The following is a 27,939-nucleotide window of genomic DNA, read 5'->3' as shown; positions in this document are numbered from 1 at the left end:
CCGTTCCATAAATGGGACCCCTGGTCCCAAGCAGAGGAGAAAAGGATGTGAAGGTCATCCATCCATCCCTAGGAAAGGCCAACCCCATGCCCTACTGAAGAGGAATCTGAAATATCAATCTGGCAGACAAAAGGAAGTAAGATCACATTTTGAACTCTTACTGGGCAAGTACAGTGCTCGACACTTAAGATCGAAAAATAATACCAAACCTTCAAAGAACTCAAAAGAAAGATTAAATTTACGTCAATATAAAAAATGACGGAATACCGTAAGCATGGAAATATGTACTAGATGCTTATTTATTGAGCACTTACTTTCCTTCAAGGGTTAGGCAGCGTTTTCTATGCAGTGTTTCATTCAAGTCTTACAACTCTCTCTGAGGCAGGTGCATAATCTATCCCACTTTACCCTCTGAGCAAACAGGCTGAGAGGCCATTTGCCCAAGTGAAGAGCAGAAACATTAGAGCTAGAAGTATTTGGATGGGATGGAAAAAGCAAGTACAGAACTCTGGGAAATGTCTTTGTTTATGGGGGAGGAAGAAAAAGAAGCAGCAGGAGAGGCTGGAAGAGCACTAGGACAGGCTGGTATACAACAAAAGCAGGGCCAAAGGAGCAGGAATTTCTACACGGATCACTATCCTTTCCCGATTCCCGCCCCGTCCGACGACTCCCAAGTTTCCTTGTGGCTCCATTCCTTAAAATGGGGAGACCTCAGCCCACACCAATGACACGAAGAGGGCTCAACAAAGATCTGTATTTGTCAAAAGCATCTTTTTTAACAAAATTGAATCTGATTTAACTTTAGAAGAGAGCTTTCAGATTTAGGAAACGTACCGAAGCTCTCGAACAACCCTCCTCTGCACCTCCACTTGGAGACCCCAGGCCTCTGACATCTCTCCCCTGGGCTCTTGCAACGGCCCTCAAACAGCCCCCCAGTTGCCACCCCTCCTCCACCCATTCTCCTCACTGTCCCCAGAAGCATCTTTCTAACATACAGTCCTACTGATGCCATTCTTCCTCTCCAAACCTTCGATGGATCCCCACTTCTTATAGAACAAAGTTCAGGAAGAAAACACGTTCTCTCCCCTCCCCTATCTGAAGCCTGCCAGTTCAGCCACCCTTCCTGGCAGCACCAGATTCCAGGCCCAAACCACTCCCTTTTATGTTTGAGTTCTTCTGCTCTCCACCACCTCTCTGTCTAGAAAGCCACTGTCCCGCCTGAGTGTGACACCTCTGTATCTTCTTGAGCAAACTTCTGTGGATCTCGAAATCAGAAACCATCCCCAGTCCTCAGCACCTGGGTCCACATTTCTATTATATCACTCATCGTGGAAGCCCCCACTGTAACTGGGTCACATCTCGCTCTCCAGACTGGGGATTGTTTAGAGGAAATGACTCTTTTGCTTCATCTTTTGCACGGAGAGGGCACTCAAATATTTGCTCAACAATTCTCTTCCAGGGAATCTTTAGTAAGTGCGCTAACCATCATCCTGCCATGAATATACTTTGAAATTCTTCTCATTCTGGGTTTTCTTAGGAGATTCCCGGCATGCCCGCGTAGCACCAGCTCATCCTCCATCTCCATTGTTCCTAACAGTTAATCCCCAGGACCCCCCATGACTACCAGCTTCTCATTTTAATTTCAGTCTAAAGACCGCCTCCCATTTCTGACAGAATATTTCCATTTTATGGTACCTTCGGCATGTTAAAGCTTGAAAGCAATTGAAAACTCTCAGTCGGAGTCCACTTGGTCATTTTGTCCTCCTCAGAGGTAAAGGTGGGGTCACTCTCACTGCCACCTTCCTTCCTGGCTGCTGCTTCCTTCCAGCCTCAACCAGCCTACCCAGTAGGAGGCGGAAGCACCAGCAGCGCTGGCCCCCAGGCCTCTGCCCCCCAACTGCCTCCACAAGCCATGCAGCATCCTACCAGCCCAGGGCTGCTGGGGGCTCTCAAACTCTGACATCACCCTGTCCAAAGAGAAGATCTGACTTAACGTTTGAATTAAAACACACTCTCCCCACAAAGTTTTATATTGCCACTGCAACGTTTTGCCCATAGCCGATGGAATTCTGTCTTGTTTTTTTAATAAATTTATTTATTTAATTAATTTACTTATTTTTGGCTGCATTGGTTGCGTGCGGGCTTTCTCTAGTTGCGGCGAGCGGGAGCTACTCTTCGTTGCGGTGCGCAGGCTTCTCATCGTGGTGGCCTCTCCTGTTGCGGAGCACGGGCTCTAGGCGCGCAGGCTTCAGTAGTTGTGGCATGTGAGCTCAGTAGTTGTGGCTTGCGGGCTTAGTTGCTCCGTGGCATGTGGGATCTTCCCGGACTAGGGCTTGAATCCGTGTCCCCTGCATTGGTAGGCAGATTCTTAACTACTGTGCCACCAGGGAAGCCCCTCTACCTATCTTTAAGGCTCAGTCAAGGGCCACTTCCTTCCCAAAGTCTCCCCTGACTATTCCTGTTCACACTGTCCTCTCTCCTGGCACTGAAACCGGACAGGACCCTGTGGGAGCCTCCCGGGTACAAATCCTTTCCGGGTCCCCTGTTTCTTGTTTGCAGGAAAAAAATTTTAGCCTCCTAGACCTTCCCTGAGTACTAAAGGACAGACTCAAACAGTTACTAATCAGGGAAGGGAAGGCATGCAGAAACAAAGAAGGAGCAGTCAAGAAACTATAGTGCAGCGATGGGCAGGGTGCCGGTTCCTCCTCAAGGAACATATATAACAATATCTTTGAGTTCACTGAGCTCCACTCTACAGTCTGCGAGCCACAACTACTGAGCCCACGTGCCACAACTACTGAAGCCCTCATGCCTAGAGGCTGTGCTCCACAACAAGAGAAGCCACCGCAATGAGAAGCCCACGCACCGCAACCAAGAGTAGCCCCCGCTCGCCGCAACTAGAGAAAGCCTGCATGCAGCAACAGAGACCCAACACAGCCAGAAACAATAAATAAATAAAATAAATAAATTAAAAAACATATATATCTTTGAGTTCTTCTACAGGAACTAAGGCCCCCACCCAGGTGGAGGATGGTAACTTCAGGCTGAGCACAAGATTCCTAGAGCACCGCCCTGTTACCTCATCACCAGAAGAAGAAGACAGCCACACACTCTGCAGCCCTCACCCCAAATTCTGCCTGTAAGAACTTCTCCCCGAAAACCATCAGAGAGTTTGGGGGTTGTGAGCACGAGCCACCTGTTTTCCTTGCTTGGTCCTGCAATAAACCTTTCTCTGCTCCAAACTCCCATGTTTACGTTTCGGTTTGTCTGGCCTCACTGTGCGTGGGGCACACATACCTGCGTTTGGTACCAGTAACTCCTATACTGCTTCGTTTAACAGTCAACTCCTAGAAGACATATCTGTGTCCTCACGGTGTGCAGCACACTTCCCTGCACAGGCTGCAGGCAGACTCTCAACCACTGCGCCACCAGAGAAGCCCAAGTTGCTTTTATTTTAAAGCAAACTGATTAACTGAGACCTCCTCTGAACTTCATCTTTACTTGCTGCCTTGAACCCTAAGAAACACGAGGACGTTCGTTGTGGAGAACAACTTCCTGAAGTATTAGCAACTCACAAAACACTTTTTGTTATGTTAGCTGACATTGGCTAAAAGATGGTACAGCAATCACATTCTGTGGCAATTGCATTATAGGGTTTATTCAGAGGTTTAAGGAACAGAATGAGTCTGTAGAAAAGGTTTTGAAATAGAACTATAAGGTTAGAGACAGAAGGGACCTAAGGAGATCATTTTTCAAAGGACACCCACAAAATCCACCGGGAAAATAGCCCAAGACGTACCTTATTCATGAAGGAGTTGGCGTGGTCACTTGTTCACTTCAGCTACTCTACTTGCTCCCTTCGCACGAGGACACCAAGGCCACCATCTCCTTCGTATTAAAATTTATTCATTTGCTCAACAAATATTACAGTGGCTGCTTTGTGCCAGTCTGTTCTAGGGACTGGACACAAGTGACAAGTATGACACACTAAGTCCCTCATGAAGTTTTTATTAGAGTTAAACAACTAAAACATTGGCATACTTACAGGATGCTTACATAAGTAGGGATACACTGGAGGGACGGTTGGCAAGCATCACAAAACCAGGGTTGGGAATCTCCATTTTACAAAACGGTATTATTTAAGAAAAAGCAGGTTAAGAATATAATATGAATCATCAATTCATAGAAACGTGCCATAGTTTAGCATTGTATGGACACATTGTTGTTTTGTGTAACTCAAAATTTCTGTAAGGAACCCTGAATATCCTCAGGTAGGTCATTCAATTCAAACATGTACTGAACCATCTTTTAAGAGTTCAGACTGCCTTCACACCTAAATGGGTATCTCCTCCCTCTCAGAACTTATGGTTACCAGAGACGTATACCCCATGGAAGAGAACTGATTCCGAAACCCTAAAACTGGGGCCGGTTACAGGGGTAGGATACAAAAAATGAGAGAACCCCAAGTCCAAGATTTCCAGTAAGCTGATACTCAGTAAACTGACCCGTGATATAGTCTGGCTTCCTACCAGCTTCCTGAAGCATTTCGCAGCTACTTAATCTTAAGCCTTAAAGGACCACATGATCAAACTTCCCTAAACTGAACTTTCTTTTGAAAAGGAGGCAAACCTGGGGTTGAAGTCCTTAGCAACCCGAAACGTATTCCCAGGCACCCTAAAGAATATGAAACAACAATAGAGACTGTCATTCCACCTGTTAGAGACACTGAAGGTTTCTTCAAGCCATGGAAATTATAAGACACTGAGTGCATGGGCTCACAGCTCACCCATCTCCACATCCCTACGAAGTGCCTGGTAAATAGTAGGTGCTCAGTAAAGTCTGCTGATTGGCATGTTCAGCTTTGTGCTTGACGGGCAGAGATGCTATGTCCTTCCTAAATTTAGTCCAACTAATTCCAAGCCCTGATGGTAATACAGCCATACTGTCCCGATCCCAAGGGAAGGAGAACTGAATTTGAAGCCTGTCCTCCACACCTTTCCTGGAACTTCTCCCCCAGCATACATTTCTAAGAACTCTCCAGAGTTATAAATCAACACACAACTTCAGAGGATATTCAGGTTACATGTGGCATTAAGGGACTGTGGCCATCCTCCTCTAAAGCCCTAAATCTTCAAGTTCAGCATTAGAAGGAGAATTTCCTAGGTGGGGAAAGAAGGGTAACCAACAAACTACACAGCTTCCTTACAAGCATTAGGGTCTCTGATTGGCTACCAATGCCCTTTTTCAAGTGAGGTTATTAAGGCCCAGAAGAGTTAGATAGCTTCTTTGTCGTAATTACTCAGAAAAACAAGAACCATTTCAGGCTTTGTGAAAAGGTTACCCCTTTCTGCAAACATGATTTAAATGTACATAGCTTTAAGATCCACATATGAAAAAGAGTTATTTGATCCCACTTTGATACAAAAGGTCCCAAACTTTTCCCCCCAAGAATGTGATCATACTTGAGCACCTAAGATGCCATCTGTTTCTAACAAGGCTGGATCTCAAAACCCAGGACACCTTTTCAGAACAGGACCTCACTTCTACATCTCACACATGGGGGTAAAATAAATTTGGGGCCACTGTGAAAATGCGAAAAAGAATGTCTTTTTTTTTTTTTTTTAATAATCTGGAAACTCAAAGCAGACCATGAAGATGTTAAGGCCTATATACAAAGGTAGGCCAACCTGAAGTCTGGGATGGGAGGGAGGGGTCTGTCTGGAACTTTGCTCAATTTGGGAGAAGAATTTAAAGCAATGATTCTCAGATTTGGAATTCTGTAGTCAATTATAATTGCAAAAAAACATTTTGGGGACAAAAACCATCTCTTTTGCTACCAAGTCGGCACAGGGAGAATTCCATTTGCTCACCGCCTGCTCCTACACACTTTGTCATCCCCACACAGATCTCAGTAAGGAAGAATGGAGTGTCAAGTTTCCAAGGCCAATTTAAGACTTTTTAACCCCAAGAGTTAAAATTACAGAAGGAATTATAAAAACCTTTAGTCTGGATGAGCTTCTACTATTTTTAAAGGAAGGGAAAGAAGTTCAACTCATCTCACTTGGATAGGAACTTTTTGTGCTTAAGATGCTCAGTGCAGAAATGCTCCAAAGTATTTACAACCAGTCCTAAAATGATCCTCCCTGTTTTCTACAGATAATGAATATTTTAAGGACATAGATGTTTACCTAAACTTTAATACTTCATGGGAATGATGCTATTTTACAACTGTTAAACAGACTTAGCAGGTTACGTAATGACAGTTCCCGGGCTGTTCTCAAGAAGTAGCAAGTCACTGGTAATACCCTGTCCCTGTCCCCTCAAACCACTCCAAATAACCCAGAATATCAGAGGGTATTGCCACAAAGCTACGAGTCTTAGAAGACAATAGAATAGGGCAGCTTGGCCTAATTTTTCCTTGACTATTAGGAGAAAAGAAATAATAAATCACAAATAGTTCAAAGGTAAGAGCAAGAAAACAAAACAGCCTCTTGGTTGTGAGCCTTCTCTGCGTTTCAGATGCCTATGTTGTCTTTCTCTCATTCACGTGACCACTTTGCGATACGTGCGTGAAAAGTAGCAGACAGAAAGGATTAACACATAATGATCACTTACTACGTGCCAGATACTTTACATATATTATCGCTTATCCCCCTTTAAGACAGGAATTTGAATCTCCCCTTTTCTGGTGGGAAAAAAACTCAGAGAGGTTCGGTCATTTAGGTTTAGGTAATTCTAAGGTCTTAACGACAATTCAGTGGCAGAATTGGGATCTGAAAGAACTCTGATTCCAAAGTTCTGATCTTTCTACTCTCCCCAAGTCCCGCTGCCTCCCTGCATGTAAATGTTTGATGACTGGCCCTGCGGCCATTAGGCTCTTCTGAGGGTGTTATTAATGGTATTACTGATATCTCATTAATCAGCAGATAGATTTATGTGACTTTATTTTTCCTACTGGAAACCACATCAGTTAGTGCTATTATCTTGAGAAAGTATAGACAGTAAAATTACAGGCTTATTTCTTAGAGATGCAGAAACCTCAAATGTAGTCCAATGAAGGAAAAAATATTAAGATAATATTCAGTACTGCCAAGTTAGACTGTATCAGGAATGCAAGAGTTGAAACAAGATCAAAACAAAAAACGAAATGATGCTACTTACATGATACATCACGTCATACGCAAAGTCATATGATCAATAAATGCTGAGAACACATTTGAGAAAATTTACCATGTTTTATCTGAGGCACCCTCCCCCAGTCTACTTACTCCTCTTTTCCCTCCAAAGGTGAATTTCTGCCTAAACTGACAGATACCTGATTTTTAGAAAAGGGAAGGGGGCGCTGAGACGAAAGAGCAGTGGTTTTGGGTGCCTATAACCCTGTCACACTCAGTTATGAAAGAGTTAACTAGGTACTTCCCTGGTGGTCCAGTGGTTAAGAATCTGCCTTCCAATGCAGGGCACATGGGTTCGATCCCTGGTTGGGGAACTAAGGTCCCACATGCTGTGGGGCAACTAAGCCTGCACTCTAGAGCCTACATGTCACAACTAGAGAGCCCATGAGCTGCAACTACCGAGCCCACGCACTCCGGAGCCTGTGCACCACAACTACTAAGCCTGAACACCACAACTAGAGAGACAGAGAAGCCCGCGTGCCGCAACTAAGATCCAATGCGGCCAAATAAATAAATAAATAAATATTAAAAAAAGAGTTAACTAGACACTCAGTTTCCTCATCTGAAAAATGGGAATAATGCCATCCACCCTCATGAAGCTGTTGTATGATTATTTTAAAAAAATATTTAAAATCATATATATTTTAATAAATTCTAATATAATCAATTATTAAATTAGTTATAAGATATAAAACTTATAAACATGTATAGTAAAGACAATAGATAATCAGCTAGTTTTTCCAAGGATAACTGATTATACTCAATTTTTCCATCACTCAGCAGCTTTAGCATCTATGTCCCATGTAATTTGCAAATTGAATGTACTTGAAGCTATATAAATTTTAAAAAGCACAATTTTAATTCCACACACGTATACATATTTTATATATACATGTGTGTGTATATTGCTATAATAATTATATAAGAGTATATCATATGCACTCTAATCAAGGGGAAAAAAGCCTAAAAGGAAATGCTAAAATGTTAAAGCACTTGTTTCCAAAAGGAGGGCTCTGGAGTTTTTTCCTTAACTTTGATTCCTACACATTTTCCAAATATCTATACCAGGGGTCCCCAACTCCTGGGCTGTGCACCAGTACCGGTCTGCGGCCTGTTATGAACCAGGCCGCACAGCAGGAGGTGAGCGGCCGGCAAGCAACCGAAGCTTCATCTGCTGCTCTCCATTGCTAGCATTATCGTCTGAACCATCCCCCGCGCCCCTACCCACCCCCCCCATCCCCGCCCCGTCCGTGGAAAAACTGTCTTCCATGAAACTGGTCCCTGATGCCAAAAACGTTGGGGACCGCTGCTCTGTACCACTGATGTGTACTACTGTAATTATATCAGAAATAAGATTAAATTTGTTTTTATGTTCAGTTACAGAAAGATGTTTAAAATATGATGAGGAATAAGCCTTAATGCCAGTTTCATTGAGAAAGATACCTTTCATGCAACTAATTGACCCATTTGAACTTCTAGAAAAGAATCAGAGGCAGGGCTTCCCTGGTGGCGCAGTGGTTGAGAGTCCGCCTGCCGATGCAGGGGACACGGGTTCGTGCCCCGGTCTGGGAAGATCCCACATGCCGCGGAGCGGCTGGGCCCGTGAGCCATGGCCGCTGAGCCTGCGCGTCCGGAGCCTGTGCTCCGCAATGGGAGAGGCCACAACAGTGAGAGTCCCGCATACCGCAAAAAAAAAACAAACAAAAAAAAGAATCACAGGCATTAAAATTTATGATGAATATTCAGTCAGTTTTATTGTGTAAAACACACACACACACACACACACAGAAGTTCAAAGACAGCGGAGAGGAAGATGGTTAACGGCACCACACTCTGTTGGAAGGTGTGGTAAGCTCACGAGAGAGAAGAGGTAGGGATAGAGGTAAGTGAAAGGGAATGAACAGAAAAGGACCTAAGCTGGAGAACAAACAGAGGGCTGCGGCAGACCTATGTGACATGAAAGCTTACAAGTCTGAACTAGAAGAAAACTACGGGTATGCTTTACAAGAGCACAATTTGGCAACAGGACAAACAGGATGAAGAAGAGTCTGGTACGGGGGAAGAAAAAGGAAGCCAACAGAGAGCAGCCAACTCATTTTGTGACTTCAGATGGTGGACATGGAAACTGCACATGGCTCTGCACCAGAAAGGCAACCCCCGGGCCAATGTCCATAAAGACAAGTTTGTGTAATTAACAAGGAAACACCATGGAGGCATCCCACTATTGTAGGGGTATATGAGGAGCTGACTTTAAACGTGTATTTAGAAGAGGGCTTTAGTAAAACAGACTCAGAAGCCTAGGATGTAGAACAGAAGGGTACTATTAATGCAAGCATATGCTGTTTGTTAGTGAGTGTGAATTAACACATGATTCAGGACAGTTAATTTTTTTTTTTAATAAATTTATTTATTTTTGGCTGCGTTGGGTCTTCGTTGCTGTGCGCGGGCTCTCTCTAGTTGCGGCGAGGTGGGGCTACTCTTCCGTTGCGGCGTGCAGTCTTCTCATTGTGGTGGCTTCTCTCGCTGCAGAGCACAGGCTCTAGGTGCACGGGCTTCAGTAGTTGTGGCACATGGGCTCAGTAGTTGCGGCACGTGGGCTCTAGAGCGCAGGCTCAGTAGTTGTGGCGCATGGACTTAGTTGCTCTGTGGCACGTGGGATCTTCCCGGACCAGGGCTCAAACCCGTGTCCCCTGTATTGGCAGGCGGATTCTTAACCACTGAGCCACCAGGGAAGCCCAGGACAGTCAATTTTTAAAGCATGCCAAAAATTCAGCTCTCCGATGGATCATACTATGCAAATGGAGGTATGTTGGCAATATAGTCATGGCTACAGAATTCATTTCAACTTGACTTTGGACTAAAGCAGTTTAGGCTAGTTTTTTTTTTTTTTTTTTTTTTTTAGGCTAGTTTTAATGAGCAAGAAGCGTCTCTGGCTTTTAAACAGAGTATGAAAATCAGCGTCAGCTCACACATTTAGGGTTTGTGGGATACTGGATTCGTGAGAAATCATAAAATGCTGCAGATGATACCAACATCAAAGAGCAGGACTCCAACCAGCTTTTGGCCTCATAGAATTCATCTACATTTATAAAGTGCTACCACATCAATTAGATCATATGACTGCCACAGCCCCATCAGATAGATGGAGAAGTATTATTACCTCCACTTGACCAAGGCTAAAATGCGGTAAGTGTTTTGCTCAAGGTCCCAGAGCTCATAGATTACAGAGCTGGTTTGTATTTAAAACCAACTCCTGGCTTCTGTTTAGCTTTTAGTGAACTTTTGGAGGTACCCTATTACATTAGAGCAAACATATTTTTATTCTTCTAGGTCAACGATACAGGGAGCGGCAGGGGGAACTGGAATGGCCGATGCGGGAAGGGAGTTGAGCTGGCAAGAGTGGGTGAAGCAAACATCGAGTTTGCAGGCTGAAGAGAATGTATACAAACTGTGATTTTGTAAACTACTTGGAAAGTGGATAAAATACTCTGGGAACGGCTCTCTTGTGGGAAAGAATTTACCCCACTTGGGCAACAAAGCTGAAAACATTTTGGTTTTGGCTTGTGTGCTTTTTGTTCTAACACGCAGAACTACTGCTCATAGAAAGTACAGGGTCCCAAATTTAGAAAAACGGATGCATTTATAAACACAATGAAAAACACCAAAATTTTTAGAAATTAGAATTCTTTAGTCCAAAGCTCAAAAAACTTTATAGAGCAGCCAGGACAGCAGCCACCTTAAACATAATTCATGCTCTTCTGCTTCGGACTTAGATGAATAACTGATCTCCCCTGGCATTTCTTTTCTGCCTGGGGACTGGACCATGGTACTATATGTAAATCCCCTTGCACCACTGGTCCGATGTAGATGAGAGGAAAAAGCCAAATTGGGTATCGGCACTAGTTCCTTAGAAGACCTGAATACATTTTCAGAATTAAGCCATTGTTTCTACTCCAGAGAGGAGAGCCCTGCTAGCATCTGAGCAGCAGCAGACACATCCACGTTTATGAAGCCAAGTGAGGATGGAAACTTATTCATACAATGGATCTGTTAGGTGCAAAATGCTGGCAGACAATTATGGAGATGCAGAGTCCTAAAATGCCTTCCAAGTGGCTTATAATTAAAACCAATAAATACAACAACAACAGAATGTGCTTCTTTTGGTAAGTAGCAAAGTCTCTAACTAGCAGTTAAATAGTCACAGCGCACGTCAGGGGTGGGGGGAAGAGATGGGATGAGGCGGGAGAAAGGAGTCTGTGCCCTTAACAGTTTACGATCTAACAGAAAACATGTAACATTGGGGAAAATTTTAGAAAACCTTTGGAAAAAGGGCCAACTAATGACGGGACAAAGGACAGAAAAGCCAAGGGGAAGAGAAGAGAGTATTCAATGATAGGATTACTCAGAGCCAGTTTTCTAGATTGAGTTTGAAGTCAGGTTTTGAGGGAGGGGAGAGAAAGTTGGGTGGGAAACACAACTAGAGAAGACAAGAAGCATGAAGAAGTTGCATGTGCACTTTCAAGGTGCACCTTTGTGCTCTGTCTCCTGTCCCATTCCTCAGCCCTCCAAGTCTCCACTCCTCCCCTCCCCACCCTTCCAAGCCTCTGAACTTCTTGAGAGGAACCAGGACGTTGTATAGCTGTTTCTGAGCCATGTAGTTGAAAGGAGTACAGGTGGTGTGATGACAGTGGGAAGACTGTCATCTTAAAGAGCTGGGCAGAGTTTGAGTCTATTAATAAAAGCTCTTTCAACAAAGTTAACCTGGCACGTCTACCTGATAACACACACAATCTCCTATGTAGTTCCATATATAGTGCATCTGGCATCAGTTGTTAAATCAGGGACATAAATTACTGTACTTATTATTAATTTAAATACTCAAACCAAGTTCCTTATTTTACCATTCATCAGTATTCAGAGTCAACAAGGATCTGTTTTTTCTTGGAACATGTCCAAAGTTGCGTCCATGGGAGGCGGGGATGGAGATTCAAGAAACAGCCCTATGTGGAGAGAAGGGAACCCTCCTACACTCTTGGTGGGAATGTAAGTTGGTGCGGCCACTGTGGAAAACAGTATGGAGGTTCCTCAGAAAACTAAAAATAGAATTACCACATGATCCAGCAATCCCACTCCTGGGCATATATCCAGACAAAACTATAATTCAAAAAGATACATGCACCCCTGTGTTCATAGCAGCACTATTCACAATAGGCAAGTCATGGTAACAACCTAAATGTCCACTGACAGATGAATGGATGAAGAAGATGTGATACATATATACAATGGAATACTACTCGGCCATAAAAAAAGAATGAAATAATGCCATTTGCAGCCACATGGATGCAACTAGAGATCATCATACTAAGTGAAGTAAGTCAGAGAAAGACAAATACCATATGCTATCACTTATATGTGGAATCTAAAATATGGCACAAATGAACCTATCCATGAAACAGAAACAGAATCACAGACATAGAGAACAGACTGGTGGCTGCCAAGGGGGAGGGAGTTGGGGGAGGGATGGAGTGGGAGGTAGGGGCTAGCAGATGTAAGCTATTATATGTAGAATGGATACACAACAAGAACCTTCTGTAGAGCACAGGGAGCTATATTCAATATCCTGTGATACACCATAATGGAAAAGAATATTAAAGAAAAGAATGTGTGTGTGTGTGTGTGTGTGTGTGTGTGTGTGTGTGGATATGATATATAGAATATATATATGATATATAGAATATATATAGTGATATATAGAATCACTCTGCTATACAGCAGTAATTAACACAACATTGTAAATCAACTATACTTCAATTAAAAAAAGAAACAGCCCTAGATCTGCTCTTCAAAATCTTTGCTGCCCCATGCCCTCTCCTAGGGCTCCATCCACTGCCATCCTGATGCCTCCACGTGTCAGAGCCTTAAGCAGCACACCACATGGTTGTTTGCCCTCCGAGGTGGGCTCCTTTGGAATGGTCTTGGGCAGCTCCAGACCCGCCCCTAACCCAGCCTTCCCTCCCTCTTGATATCACATTGGGAAGAAAAAGAGGTATCTGAAAGGGGAGCGGGGTGGGGGGGTGGATGAAGGGCAGAGAGATGAGGTCCAGAAAGAAAAGAAAGAAACCTGAGAGTCAGAGCACATAGAAGCCTTGCTACACAAATGACTTGGGAGAGGGACAAGCAGAGGGTCTGGGAGAAGCAGCTGGTGAGGCTTTGGCTTCTAAACACCCACATTTCCGTGGCCACCAGAGCGCTTCCACGACACAGTTTTTCCCGGCACTAGTATCACTCTGTTTAACCCACAGCGATCCTGTGACACTGGTATTATTCCCATTTTACAGATGTGGAAATGGAAACTTGGGACAGCTAAATCATGTGTCCCAGATCACAGCTGACAGGTGGAGAACACAGCTTTGCAGGAGAGGCAAGCCCGCCCTTCTGAGCCCTCTCTTGACCTCCACACAAACCTAGGCTTCCCACACTGCATATTTAATGAGCTCTTCTGTAGAAAAATAACCCTAAATGCAGAAGAGAGTAAACACACAGAAAGAGAAAGAATTGGGGGTGAAGAGAAGTATGTAGGGGCACAGCTCAAAGCCCAATAAGCATGAATTGTCTAATTTCAGATTCACTCTTAAAAAGAATCATCCAGGGCTTCCCTGGTGGCGCAGCGGTTGGGAGTCCGTCTGCCGATGCAGGGGACGCGGGTTCGTGCCCCGGTCCGGGAAGATCCCACATGCCGCGGAGTGGCTGGGCCCGTGAGCCATGGCCGCTGAGCCTGCACGTCCGGAGCCTGTGCTCTGCAACGGGAGAGGCCACAGCAGTGAGAGGCCCGCGTACCGCACAAAAAAAAAAAAAAAAAAAATCATCCATATTGCATTCTACTGCACATCTGATCTGTGGTTCAGTATTAAAATATAAGGAGTCCCCGCCTCCAAACTTAGTAAAACTAGCATTCCAGGCAGATGTGCCATGTGTACCCTGCAGGCGCCAGGTGTCACAGTGCAAAGGGCTCAGGCAGCAGGACAGCCTCCCCGGACGGCTCCCCGCGTCGACGCCAGCTCAGCTCACGCTTGGCTGCACGTGTGCAGGTGGCTTTGAGAACCAGCTGGGAGGTGTCATTCCCAGGAAGCATCTCGTCCAAGGCCCTCCACCCGCTATTCCCGCAGCGCTGGAGTCTGGCTAAGCCCCGTATCACCACCCCTCGCTGTAATCCACAATGACCTGACCCCCTTAACGCGTCGGTGCGCACAGCACCCACTGTCATTGTGCTCACGAAGTAGGGAAGCATGTCAAGAGGAAAAAATGCTGGGCAAAGAGAAAACCAGAACTTTCTCATTCCATCTTGTTTCCCACATCTCGTTTTCATCTGGACGCTCCAAGTCTGTTCTACATTCAAGCTGTATAGTGCTCTTGGAAGGTAGGTTTACGCCAATTTACTATATAAAACTGAGCAAACCTGTTCTGTACACACTCCAGCATGCAAACCCCAAAGTTCTTTGGTTCTTAATAAGTACTTGGCATGAGCCAAGGTATCTAGAGTAGAGGTAGATAGAGTAGGTACCAAAATCATAGAGACGAGAAGTAGAAAGCTGATTGTCAGGGGCTGCAGAGAGGGGAGAAAGCAGAGCTAGTGTTGAATGGGGACAGTGTTTCCCACACTGAATGGGAAGCTGAAAAAGGTCTGGAGATGGGTGGTGGCAATGGCTGCACAGCGATATGAATGTGCTTAATAACAGAACTGTACACTTAAAAATGGTTAAAATGGTAGATTTACGTTATGTATATTTTATCACATTTGAAAACAAATGCTTACACAGCGCTTTCTATATGCCAGGCACTGTTCTCACTTCTTTGCAGATGTTAACTCGTTTAATATCCACAGCCCTATGAGGTGGGTTCTGTTATTATTGTCATCATCATCATCCTTGCCCAGCGTCCACAGCTGGCAAGCAGCAGAGCTGAGACACACAGGCTGGCATTCCAGCTCCCTCACCTCACCCTTAAGCAGTGCTCAGCTGCTTCTCAGCAAGACAGGCAGCTGGGCTCGGGGGACTCACCCATCAATTCACACAGGCACAGACCAGCAGACCCTATTGGTCACAGACCGTTGGGAGAGTCCTAAAGACACGGGACCCCTTAGGCCTCACAGTGATGAATTCAGAACTATCTAGAGGGCTCACCAGAAACAGATCTTGAATCGAACTGAGCCTCTTCCACCAGTTTCATAGAACCAAAGCGTTTCAAATTAGAAAAGGTATCTCTCTGGTCTAATTTTCTTTTCAAGACAAGAACTACTGCTAAACTATAGCAGAGAAGAGATGTTTTCTTTCTTGTATGTCTTGTATTTATACTTTCTTTTATTTCTAGAAAGTACACAGAACTGATGATGTATGAAAGAACCGACTTCCAGGAGGTCATACGGATGAAGGTTCAAGGTCTGGGAGAAACCACCTTGAGCAAGTCACTTAATCCTCCTGGGTTTTACTTTCTTATCTGCCCAATAGGAGTACTTTAAAATCTGTCTTCTCCTTAACAGTATTAATGGCTTAAGATTAGTTTAATTTATAAAAAAAACTTTCAAAAATTTAAAATGCTCTTGTCCTAATTCTATCCACTTTGACGTTGTTTAAAAAAAAAATAAAGATCTAAATAAAGTACTTAATAAGGTCAATAACAATCACATCCAGGTCTCAAACACTGCTCCTAGAGTGCCCACCAGTTCTTTTTATTTATTTATTTATTTATTTATTTATTTATGGCTGTGTTGGGTCTTCACTGCTGCACACGGGCTTTCTCTAGTTGCGGCGAGCGGAGGCTACTCTTCTTTGCGGTGCGTGGATTTCTCGTTGCAGTGGCTTCTCTTGTGGAGCACGGGCTCTAGGTGCGTGGGCTTCAGTAGCTGTGGCACGTAGGCTCAGTAGTTGTGGCTCGCGGGCTCTAGAGCGCAGGCTCAGTAGTTGTGGCGCACGGGCTTAGTTGCTCTGTGGCATGTGGGATCTTCCCAGACCAGGGCTCGAACCCGTGTCCCCTGCATTGGCAGGCGGATTCTTAACCACTGTGCCACCAGGGAAGTCCCCCCCACCAGTTCTTCACACATTGTTACTCATCCATCCAAAGGTAATGAAGTATGAGACATTCACAATGTACGCAGTATTTCACCTCTGCTCAAGGAAAATGCCTTTTCCTTACTGTCAGCATTCTGCACACCTCTCCCAACAACACAGTGGGACAAGTGTAAAGCAGACCAGAGAGCTGAGGATGTCATATCAAACGTGAATCCCTCTAGCCTAGGGCTACAGCTTCTCTACCTTCCTTCTCAGTATATTTAATTTTGTGTATACTTCTTAAGAACAAGGGCATTCTATTACATGAACTTGGTACACTTATCTGAATCAGGAAATTTAATATTGATACACTACTATCCAATCCCCAGTCTATATTCAAGTCTCACCACCTGTCCCAATAATGTCCTTTACAGCTTTCTCTTTGTCCCACGCGTTTTGCTGCCATGTCTCTCTAGCCTCCTTTAATCTGGAACTGTTATCAGCCCTTGTGTTTGTTGATCTCATGTTTGGGGGCACTACAGACCATTTATCCTGTAGAATGTCCACCAGTTTAGATTCATCTGATGTTTCCTCGTGATTCAATTCAGGTTATGCACCTTTTGCACTTAAACACACAGCAAAACAAGTTGTACGCTTTGCACAGCCTCAAATCAGGAGGCATGTGATGTTGGTTTGTCTCAATATGAGTGATGTTACCTTCAATCACTTGGTGAAGATGACGTATGCCAGGTTTCTCCACTAAACACTTACTGTTTTTTCCTTTGTAATAAGTAAGCGATTTGGGGGGAGACACTTTGTGACTATGTACTGATAAATATCCTTTCCTCATAAAACTTTCTCCACCAATGTTAGCATCTGTTGAGGATTTTCTAACTCCATTATTCCTGCTATCAATATTTTGAGGTCGTCTACTGTAAGAGAGAGCCTCCTTTCTCATTTGTTTATATCTGTTTGTGAATTTTATATTCAATCCCACACCTAGATTTGACAAACCTACATATAAGCGAAAAAAAATCAAAGTGACCTGAAAAAAAATTTTTAACATGTCAAGAAAGGATTAAAATTTTATACAAGCATCTTCTAAAACTAGAGTTTGCCCAGTCAACGTGCTAAACCTCCAGCCATCAAGTCTACAGCTGATCACGTGCTCTATGACAAAGCCCTGGGTGTACTTCAGATATGGAATACTGTGTCCTGCAGTGATTTACCAGGCTTTGTGCTAGTAGCCTGACATGTAGTTGCTGATCTTCTCAATAACTCTGCTAGGCAGATGACCTAATTTACATGGAAGGAAAACAAGGCTCAGAGAGCTGGATGGGGACTTGCCCAAGGCCCTGGGGCCAGGCAAGCCAGATTCAGGTGTGTGGTTCTAGAACCCATGCTCTTCCACATACAGTTCTGTCCCCTCGTATATATACAATAGGACAAAGCTGAACTTTAAAGTTCATTTACCACAGAAACCTCTGCTTCCAGTCATATAACTATTATCCTGAAATGAGGTTCTATAACGAGATGATTTAAAACTCTGGAAATTATTAACTTGTGTAAATTTTCTCACTATAAATGGTGACACTCTCATTGTACAGCCCCTTCCAGAAAAAAAGTTTAACCAGGACATGGTTTATTTAATCTTCCATTGTATGTCTCTTTAGATTCAAGTAGCATGAATTTGGTCTTTATTCCTGTAATCATGTTGTTAGACGATTTTAAGTTTAGGAGAAAGAAGAAAGAGGGGCTACAGTTCAGTAGTGACTTGGGTAGGGAGATGTTTCCACACAACGTTAAAACTCTTCATCTTAAGTGAAGGTAGCACGAGTGGCCAGGTGTGTTCTCAGACTTGCCCTGTGATGCAAAAATTGCACCACTCGGTCCGTTTACTTTGTGTGAGAAAGGATTCACATTCCTTCCCCTCCCCATTACACACACACAGCACGCACACAGTTTACTTACTCACTACTAGAGCTATTCAGGGGGTTAAGTCAATCCATAGGTCTGTATTATGACAAAGACTATAAATGTTATAACCCAGTTTTACTGTTATACCATTTTCATTCAAGGAAGTGAGGTCAGACTGTTGGATGTTAAGAAAGACTTCTTCTAATAAATCATACCATAGGTTTTTATTTTCACCAGAAGGGTGGGATGAAGACAATTAACAACAGCCCCTAGAGAAAATTTGAGAAACAGAGTAGATCTATCATCAATCCCTTATAGTCCAATCCCTTTTATAGCTCCCTTAATCTTCTCCACTGGCTTTAGACGACTTTGTGTTCATGGCTCAACCGGAGGGGCTCAGATCACACAGATAAGAATTCAACAACCTCATCTATGAGTAATGCAGGCTTTGGGGCCCAGTTTTTTGCCATTTCCTTCCCTTCCTCCCCTGGCCATTCCCTAGCCAATGGGTAGGGTTTTTCTACTCCCTATTTCATGGGTAGAACCGCTCTTCCGGATTCCTGGCGTTAATGCAGGGAGAGCTGGGTACCATCTCCCTACTTCTCCTAGGCGTGAACTTCACTCCACGTGTACCACCCTGAGGCAACTCCTACTCAACCCTCAGGCTCTGAACGCCCTCCGTCTTTCTGGCACGCAGGGGATTCTCACTCTTGCTTTCTTTTAGTGAGGTGCAAGACGGATGCAACAGTTCAGCTGCATCTGTCTGAAACAGTTCGGTCCACGAAGTTAACCAGAAGGTAGGGAAGCAACGAGTATTAACCACACTTTGCAAGTGAAGCCACAGAGGCACAAAAGGTAGTGACTGAAGGGCAAAGGGTACCTGGTTAGTTAACAACCGAACCAGTAGAAACCAACCCAAACATGCATCTGAGACCCACCGGGTCCCAAGTACTGGCTTTGTAAGAAGTGGCATTCTTAGAGTGGTACTTTCTCTTCCCAGAATGCTCCCTTTCCCACCAGGTTTTTAATCCCTTCTTCCTCCTTTGGGTCTTTTCCTCATATTCCATGACTTGGACACAACCCTGTCAAAAGTAGGCAATTCAGGGAATTAATTTCTGTATTCTTTCCAGGAAAAAACAAGTTTACTGAAATGTACCAGACAGGACCTGCAGAAGAATGATTACACAAAGGGAGGAAGAAATCAGTGAGAGTTCCAGACTGAATAAGATGATCACAGTGATAAAAACATACTAACCACGACTGAGCTCATATAATTGTGCTAGACATTCTCCTAAGCCCTTCACAGAATTTAATCCTCACAAGAGCTGTGGGAGGTAGGTACTACCATTTCCACTCATCAGTGAGAAAATCAAGGCACAGAGTGGTCACTTGTGGAGCTTGGATTGGCACCAATGAGTCTGGCTCGAGGACCCAGCTCTTAACCATCAGGCTGTGTTGCCTCAAAGACAGCTCTGGTTTAAGGCGATAAGGGGGGGCTTGCCCTTGAGCCTGGTCATCCTAGTCAGCCTCGAGGTCCTCTGCAGGTCAAGGAAATGAATACAGAGTCAGGACACACCGAGATGAGACTCAGGTAACATGATTACGTTCTGGTATTTGTGGGTCAAGGGATCACACACAGAATCAATACTCTGTCCTTCAAAACAACCACCTGAGAAGCTCTATGTTCATTCCAGCTCGGCTGTCATTACTGGGCACATTTTTAGATGCCTCTTTAGGAACGTCCTTCAACTCAACTACATATTTCTTTGAAATACCCTGAAACTGGGTCCTCAAAGATGTTTGCAAACAACTGGTAGTCAACTTGAGCCAAGCTACAGAAATAAGGTGGCAAATTGAAGGTTTTATTGCTTCCATTAATTATTTTTCCTTCCTGGGTGAGAACATGACTCTGATGGCAATTCCAAAGGAAAGTAAGGAGAAAGTATGAACTAAAGATGTCATTTATTTAAATGTGTAAGAGTTAGATTTTTAACCTCATAACTCCATAGTTTTATCTAACAGACTTTTTTCCCCTCAGGCTTCTCCTCAGTTTGAGGATGACAATGAGAATCTCCTAGTCACTGTAGGCAAACAGTAAAGCACTGAGTTTAAGAATCAGGATTTGACGTAAAATAGACTGGATTCTGATCGTCACTAATCTCTAAGCTCCAACTTCCTCATTTGCAAAGTGGGATGTTAACTAATTAGTCAGGCTACAGGAAGGAAAACATGGTACTCAAACAGGTAGCTGAAAACAGTATAATAAAAACATTATTTGCAAAGGCATGAACAAGTTACAGGAAACTAGCAAGGACTGCAGGGTACCTGGGATCTAGCAACAGCAGAGAGCCATCACCGCCCCTGTGTATGAAGGGGTAAGAGGAGGGAGTAGGGCTTCCCTGGTGGCGCAGTGGTTGAGAGTCCGCCTGCTGATGCAGGGGACGCGGGTTCGTGACCCGGTCCGGGAAGATCCCACATGCCACGGAGCGGCTGGGCCCGTGAGCCACGGCCGCTGAGCCTGCACGTCCGGAGCCTGTGCTCCGCAACGGGAGAGGCCACAACAGTGAGAGGCCCGCGTACCGCAAAAAAAAAAAAAAAGGAGGGAGTAATTGTAGCAAGAAATTAGCTGCAACAACAGCAGTAGGAAAGGGCCACCCAACAGGAACTGTGGCTTTCAGCAGAGGAACCCGGCACCACCTCTAATCCACAGCCTAGGGGAGGAGAGAGCGCAAAGCAAATAAGCACCCTAACTTATCTCCCCAAAGCCAGAGGGCAAGGGAGCCTACACGGCTGCCATAACAGTCTGCTTCCCAGGGTACCGAGCATGATGGGTCAACACCCAGCCCAGTGTCCCTCACAAAGCTGCTGTGAGCCAATCCTCTCCTAATCACTTCTTTGATGTCTCTATCAGTGGTAAACGCCGTAAGGGCAGGAAGGATCCATGTAATTCACTGCCAGGCCAGAGCACAGCTCAGTCAACGGCACAGGGTAAGTCACCCTTACTAGCTCTCATTATGATACTATTTGAAATAATACCATTGTTGAGGTATGACTGGGTTGCTGTACAACACAGGAAATTAGTAGAGGGCTTATCCCCTTAAAATATAGACCTGGCTCTCCATCCTCGTTCTATTAGCTTGAGAGGTGTGTGATGCTCCAAAAACACCCATCTCAGAATATTGGCTCAGATACAGATGGGTTTAAATCCCATTAAAGCCATCAATCTTTTCTAACGCTACTGAATTTCCCCAATTTGATTATATGAATATGGTTAATTCCATTTTGTAGATAATAGAAGCTTAAATGTTTCAACCCAACATGAGTATGTCTACTCTTAATTTCTACTAAAGTCATTATACAAAGGTCACTTGGAATCACTACACATTTCAGGAACTGTGCAGTAACCGAGGAGACTTCTCAGTCAAAAGAAAAGAAACAAAGCAAAACAAATCAACAGTGAAAAGACTGGTTTTCTCAAACCTCTCTAGTAAGTGCATGCTAAGCAGACTAGTGCCCACTTGTGCAAATACCACACCTGCTGTAGCTGTTCAGATAATAAAACATCAATACAAGCAAGGTAAGATGTATAACAGGTCCAGGAAGAAAGCAATTCCCTCTCCCAGCTTACAGATGTTTACCAAATTAACTTTCATATAGCTTAAAAGTTAAAACCTCACATAGCAACCCCTAAGAATATAGGAATATTTATTTAAAAATTTAAACATCATAGAATTATAGAGAGTAACAAGTGAGTTCTCCTTCCTGCTAACACCCAACTAAGTCCTACTCTCATCCCCATTAGAAACCCCCATTAACAGTTTGGTGCAATTCCTGTAAGATTGTTTCCTAGATTTTTACATATATATATATATATGTTATATTAAAATATCAATGGATCATTGAATACATGTTTTTCTGTAAATAATTTTCACTTAATAGATGGACATATTCCCATGTCAGTCCATAGAGAGCTACCTTGTTCTTTTTAAAAGCTTCACAGTATTCCTAATACAAATAGTTTTTAGTTTATTTAAGCCACTCCCCAATTGCCAGGTACTTAGGTTAATTTCAATTTTTCTACTCACTTCACTTATTTTCATTAATTCTTCACAATATACACAGCTCATCTTTTTTTTCTCATTTACAATGAACCCATTTTTTAATACAGATTTGCTGACTCCTACTGAAGTTAATTTTCTATTAAATCAGTGCCATGGTGTAGAGCTGGCTAAATAGTTTATGTGGTTTTTAATTGGCTACACATTCTGATTTCTTCAATTAAGAGGTGGGGTCTGTGTTCCATCCCCTTGAATCTGGGCAGGCTCGCAACGGCTTTGACCAATAGAGGCAGGCAGAAGTGATGCTGTCCGACTTGCAACTCTGGGTTATACAAGTCCACGCAGTTTCCTCTCCATCTCATGGAACCCTCCCTCTTGGAAGCCAGCCACCATGCTGGGAGCAGCTCAAGCCACTCCCAGGAGGGTCTACCTGTAGGTGCTGAGTCCAGCCTTGAAGTCATCCCAGCCCAGGTACCATAGATGTGAAGGAAGAAACTTCCAGACTGTTCTGGCCCCCAGAAGGTTGAGACTTTCACTGAAGCTCATTGATTGGTGTAGTAAATGGAGCTGAGACAAGACATCCCCACTGTTCCCTGTCTGAATTCCCAGCTCAGAGAATCTGTAAGTATAATAAGATGGCGGTGGTTTTATTCTACAAAGTTTTGGGGTGATTTGTTATTGAGCACTATATAAATATGTCAGTAAACGTAGGTCTGCCTGCCTAACTCAGGAGGGCGACCCTTCTCTCATCCCAAATCTTATTATTCTATTACTGCTTGCTATAAAGACAAGTGCAAAGACATTGAGGTCTGGACTAGGACCTTGAAATACTCTTTAAATCACTGTCACTCTCCTGTCCTCACATATAAACTAGAGAAAGTTACTCTCTCTTCCTAGAGCGATGCTGTGAAAGAATTAAAAAATGTGTTTGGGCTTCCCTGGTGGCGCAGTGGTTGAGAGTCCACCTGCCGATGCAGGGGACACGGGTTCGTGCCCCGGTCCAGGAAGATCCCACGTGCCGCGGAGCGGCTGGGCCCGTGAGCCATGGCCGCTGAGCCTGCGCGTCCAGAGCCTGTGCTCCGCAATGGGAGAGGCCACAACAGTGAGAGGCCTGGGTACCGCAAAAAAAAAAAAAAAAAAGTTTTAAAAATGCTATACCACCAAAATTGTGTGTTGGGGGGAGGGAGGGAGGGAGGGAGGGAGGGAGAGAGAGAGAGAGAGACTGTTCATTCAGCTGGAGCAAAGATATTCAGATGCAAATCCCCAGTAAACTTGGGGTTTAAGATTTAGTCAGGATCTCTGGACCTCCAGAGAGCATAAGAACTCATTTAATTCAATTCTCCTACACAGACTTTCATAGACTGGCATTCTTCTAGTTTCAAAAAGTTATGAATAGCACAAATTTACTTTAACACCCTTCAGCAGAAATGTTAACTGATTTTAATATCACATCAAATAACATAATTCTTATTTTAACAAATAAAAAATAAACACAGATACAGAACGGGAATAAAAACTAGAAAGAAAAATGCCTAAATGCTCTCACAATGGTTGTATTTGGGTAATGAGATTAAAGATTATTTTGCCTTTTTCTTTACGTTTCAGGGTTTTTTGCTAGGATAATTTATTACTTCTATAATTTTTTAAAGTCAGTTGGATTAATAAGCCATGTAAAGACAGTCTATACTTGCAGATTGATAGCCAAATCCCACTCCTGACACAGAACAGCGGGTGGCCTGGGCTCTGTACCTTCCTTTGCATCACCAGTTTGAAATGCTTTACTCACTTCCCACAGTGTCCAACACCACCTCCCACTCCCACTGCCTTCCCTGGTACCAGCAGACCTGCAGAAACAATGGTTTCAGGATAACACGAGCAGCACCAACTGCATTTCACGTCGCCCAATACCCCAGGAGAGCCTCCCATGCTAGGAGAGCACGTGCCTGGCTGCCCGTCCTCCCTGCAGAGCTGAGCACGTGGGAAGTCATGGCAAAGCCCTTCTGAGGGGCTGTTCTCCTGTGCGACTCTCTCTGCTCACTCCAAACTCAGGGAGCCAGCAAAGAGCTCAGAGTCTACCGCAGCCCCACCTGCTGCCTTTCTAGATCTGGCTTGCCCCTCCAGTGCGGATTCAGGGGGTGCAGCCATCTGTCTCGGGCTGTCCTGTTAAATTGCTTCTTACAGCATCAGGTAAGAGGCTGCAAGCCTTGGTCCTCCTGCTGCTGATAGCCTGGAAGGCTACAGATGGGCTCAGGCAATCACATCTCTTGCACAGAAAGGTCTGTGGGCAGCCCCTCGATAATAGATTGCCAAAAGTCTTAGGTTGCCCCCACTCAGAGTGTTCTGTCATCTTCCTGGACCTATCTGCCAATTCTTCTTTAACTGTCAAGAGTTGGTGCTTATTAGAGCCTTACTACTCCAAGTGTGCTCTGCAGACCAGCCATGAGGGCATCACCTGGGAGCCTGTCAGACCACAGACTCTCAGGCCCAGCCCGGCCCGCCTGAATCCCCAGTTTACTCCATCCTCAGGTGACGCATATGAACAGGAAGGTGTGAGAAGTGCTGAGCTAGAGAACCCTCATTTAAAACGTAATGTTTTCGCCAGTATAAAATCCTGTTAACACTAGTCATGGTAGAAATTCTGGAAAAAAATTGTTTTAAATGGTGGGAAAAAAGCATAATCCCATTTCCAGCAGAAAGACCTCATTATTCATGAACTCGTGAAAGGGGTGGGTGGGGAGAGCTCGGCTCACTTTATTTCAGAGCCAAATCTGGGAGCATGAAAGTGAGGCTATTTCGTTTAAATCACTACCTATCATCACACACACTAATTGGGCCAGTAAATGGTATTACAAAAGCTTAAGTTGGAGCCTGGCCAGTACAAAACACAGCAACGCAAAAAGAAAACATCCATAAAACAGTTCTGTTTCTTTACCTATGGTAATGATTCTCAACGGGGGACATCTGGCAATGTCTGGAGACATTTGGGGTTGTCACAAGTGACTGGGAACACTCCTGGCATACAGTGTGTCGGGGATGCCACTAAACATCCTACAATGCACAGAACAGCTCCCCACAACCAAGAATTATCCAGTCAAAAATGTTGGAAGTACTGAGGCTGAGAAACCCTGACCTATCCGATTATCTACAGTGTCGTTTCCTCTTCCCTCTCAGTGCCCCCATCACCTACTGTTCACCCCACCAAGAAACCCACTCCCCAGTCAAAGGCCTGTACTCCCCTCACTCAATGGTTTTCCACTCCTGCCTCCAACAGGAGCTGGCCTGAGTGTGTGACAGCCACGAGGGTCAGGCCCTGTGCCTGTCCCCTGCTCATTACTCATGCAGTGCAGGCCTGAGATCACCTATTATAAAATCACAGGCTGTGAGAGCGGGAAGGGGCTTAGTGATCTCCTGGTCCAGCTCCGCGGTGTATTAAAGGGGCTGCATCCCAGACGAGTCAGCACACAGACTGGTTCCTTTATAACAGAGGAAAAGGAGCCAGGACTCACAAGGAATGCAAAGAAAAGAAACAATGGCACAGACCCCAGCATTTGAAGCACCCAAGCCACTGCTGAATGGCAGCGCTCTATTTTTAGCTCAACTTTCCTGAAAAGGACCCCTGCTTCCCCTTTTCTAGAATGCCCCGGCATCCTCTCCAACAGTTTTGTCTTCCCCTCTCCTCCAAAGGTTGCTGTGAAGACTCTGTCTAGGAAACTGAAGTTCATTTCACAGAACAGAGAAAGAGCCATCCTACCGGGCAGGGGACCATACGTCCCCGTGTGCCCAGAAATGGCCCAGCTGACATGGTTGCCTTGGCATAATTACTAGAATTCCTCTTCTGCCATAAAGGTATCTAGGTTCAGATGATGAATTATACTGTAACCTTTCTTCTGGGCATGCTATTCCCAGGGAGAACAAAGCTCCAGGCCTGGCATGCTTCTGCAGAGCACAGTAGGCCACAGACCTGAAAGTTAAGCTCATGTGCAATTATGCCTAATTTGGCCCCTGCTGGCGATGCGCCAGCTGACCGAAATTCTGCCCACTGGAAATGACTGGACGCCGATGAAGGGAAACTCAGAACTGGGCACACCCGCTCTCATCTTGTGACTCGAGGGTCTCAACAGTGAGGATATTGGCACAGACCATGGGAAAACCTGCTCTCAATCTGACCCATGAAGTGAGTTACACAACAACTTCCAATTCAAATGCATTCCATCCTCCAACTCCTGACACCAGCACATGTGAAAAAGTCCTATTTCCATGTGGCACACAAGCACTGACCCACAAGGTCTAAATGGCCGGATGAAGCCCATAGGCTTGGGAAAAAGGGAGCAGAAAAGCCAGGCCAGCAAGCTGATTCACTGGCAATTCATTTCATCACACCAACAGTCTCTACACCAGACGATATTATCCCCAGTCAGCGAAGTCCAGATGGGGAAGAGCTTCTTATCTCACAAACAGAAGCAGTAATATGAAAACTAATGTGGGTGGGGTCCCCCCCATTTTTAATGATTACAGGTCTGAGAGAAATGAAAACTACAGAGTAGGAAACATAGTTCTACTTAAAACAACTGTTAACAATGTGATGTACCTCCTTCCAGTCCTTTCCCCCACAGGAGTCAAGTTCTAAATTCACCACAGTGTATCCTGCTTTCTCACTTTATTTTCTAAGCACTTCTCCACATCATTCAAACCTAGTTTAAGTTTTCTGTGGTTCTCCAATGGCAACATTAACAGCTGTCTGCTATTCAGACTTCAAAAGTTTATGTGTAGCAGAAGGTAGTAAATAAAGAGGATGGAGAAGAAAAAGGAAACTGAAGCAATAAAATTTTAATGAAGGATCCATCTCTCTAAACAGTCTTGGCCACCAGGGTTATGAGTTTCAAACCTCTCCTTGAATTCTGCTGGAGTCAGTCAAGAGGCTTGCCCTGAGCTAGGACAAGCTCCAGGTGGATCAAATACAGGGGAAGAGATAGCAAGGCAGGCATGGGCTTGGAGTCACTGATGATGAGAAGGAACGCTCAGGAGGAAGAAGCAAAAACGGTCCAACTGTCGGTGCCTCTTCAGTGTCTAAGAATCCTTGCCTTCATGGCTGTCAGGACACTCCATCCACTCTGCTCTCCCTCCCTCTAATCAGTCCTGCATGCATGGGATTGAGGCATATCAATCCCGGGCTTCAGTTCACACTATCTCCTCTTCTGGAATGCTCCTTTCTCCACCCACTGAGCACGCTCTACGTGCCAGGTACTGTGCTAAGTGCTTTACATTTGCATCCCCTTTCGTTCTCAGGATGCCATCAGATAGGTACCACTACTTCATCCCTTCATTCTGCAGGAGGGGAAACCAGAGCTGAATGGTAGTAAGTGACAGAACCAGGGCTCTGAGACACTGTGCCATCTCCCCCATCAGAAGGTCAGCTCTCTGAGAGCAGAGACCAGGCCAAGGGGCTCATTTGTCAACTGACCACTTCACTTACATCTCACTTTCTTCCTAAAAGTATCTGAGCAGGTTAACAAAGATAGATATGTGGGAGGCAGGGGGGGATGTATAAATACAAAGAAATGAAATTAGGTAAAGGAAACAAAAGCAGACAAGAACAATGAAGGCAGAGGGCTATAAATACACCAAAAACAATGTGTAAGCCCTTCACAGAAGTCTACAGATAAGCTCCAAATTTGTACTTCTGACCTTCTATCAGTCTGAGCAAAAAACAGAAAGTGGCTGTTTGTAAACCTGTTATGGATCTAT

The 27,939-nt window shown here is 44.4% G+C and overlaps 1 protein-coding gene across 1 annotated transcript in view; it reads right to left on the bottom strand.

Annotated features, from left to right (window-relative positions):
* The window catches only part of IQGAP2 (IQ motif containing GTPase activating protein 2), a 286,204-nt gene that overhangs the window by 240,913 nt on the left and 17,352 nt on the right, over positions 1–27,939 (bottom strand). The window lies entirely within an intron of this gene.

This window comes from Lagenorhynchus albirostris, chromosome 3 (assembly GCF_949774975.1).
Source record: "Lagenorhynchus albirostris chromosome 3, mLagAlb1.1, whole genome shotgun sequence".
In the NCBI taxonomy this organism is placed as follows: Eukaryota; Metazoa; Chordata; class Mammalia; order Artiodactyla; family Delphinidae; genus Lagenorhynchus; species Lagenorhynchus albirostris.
This window is presented reverse-complemented; position numbering and strand designations above follow the sequence as displayed.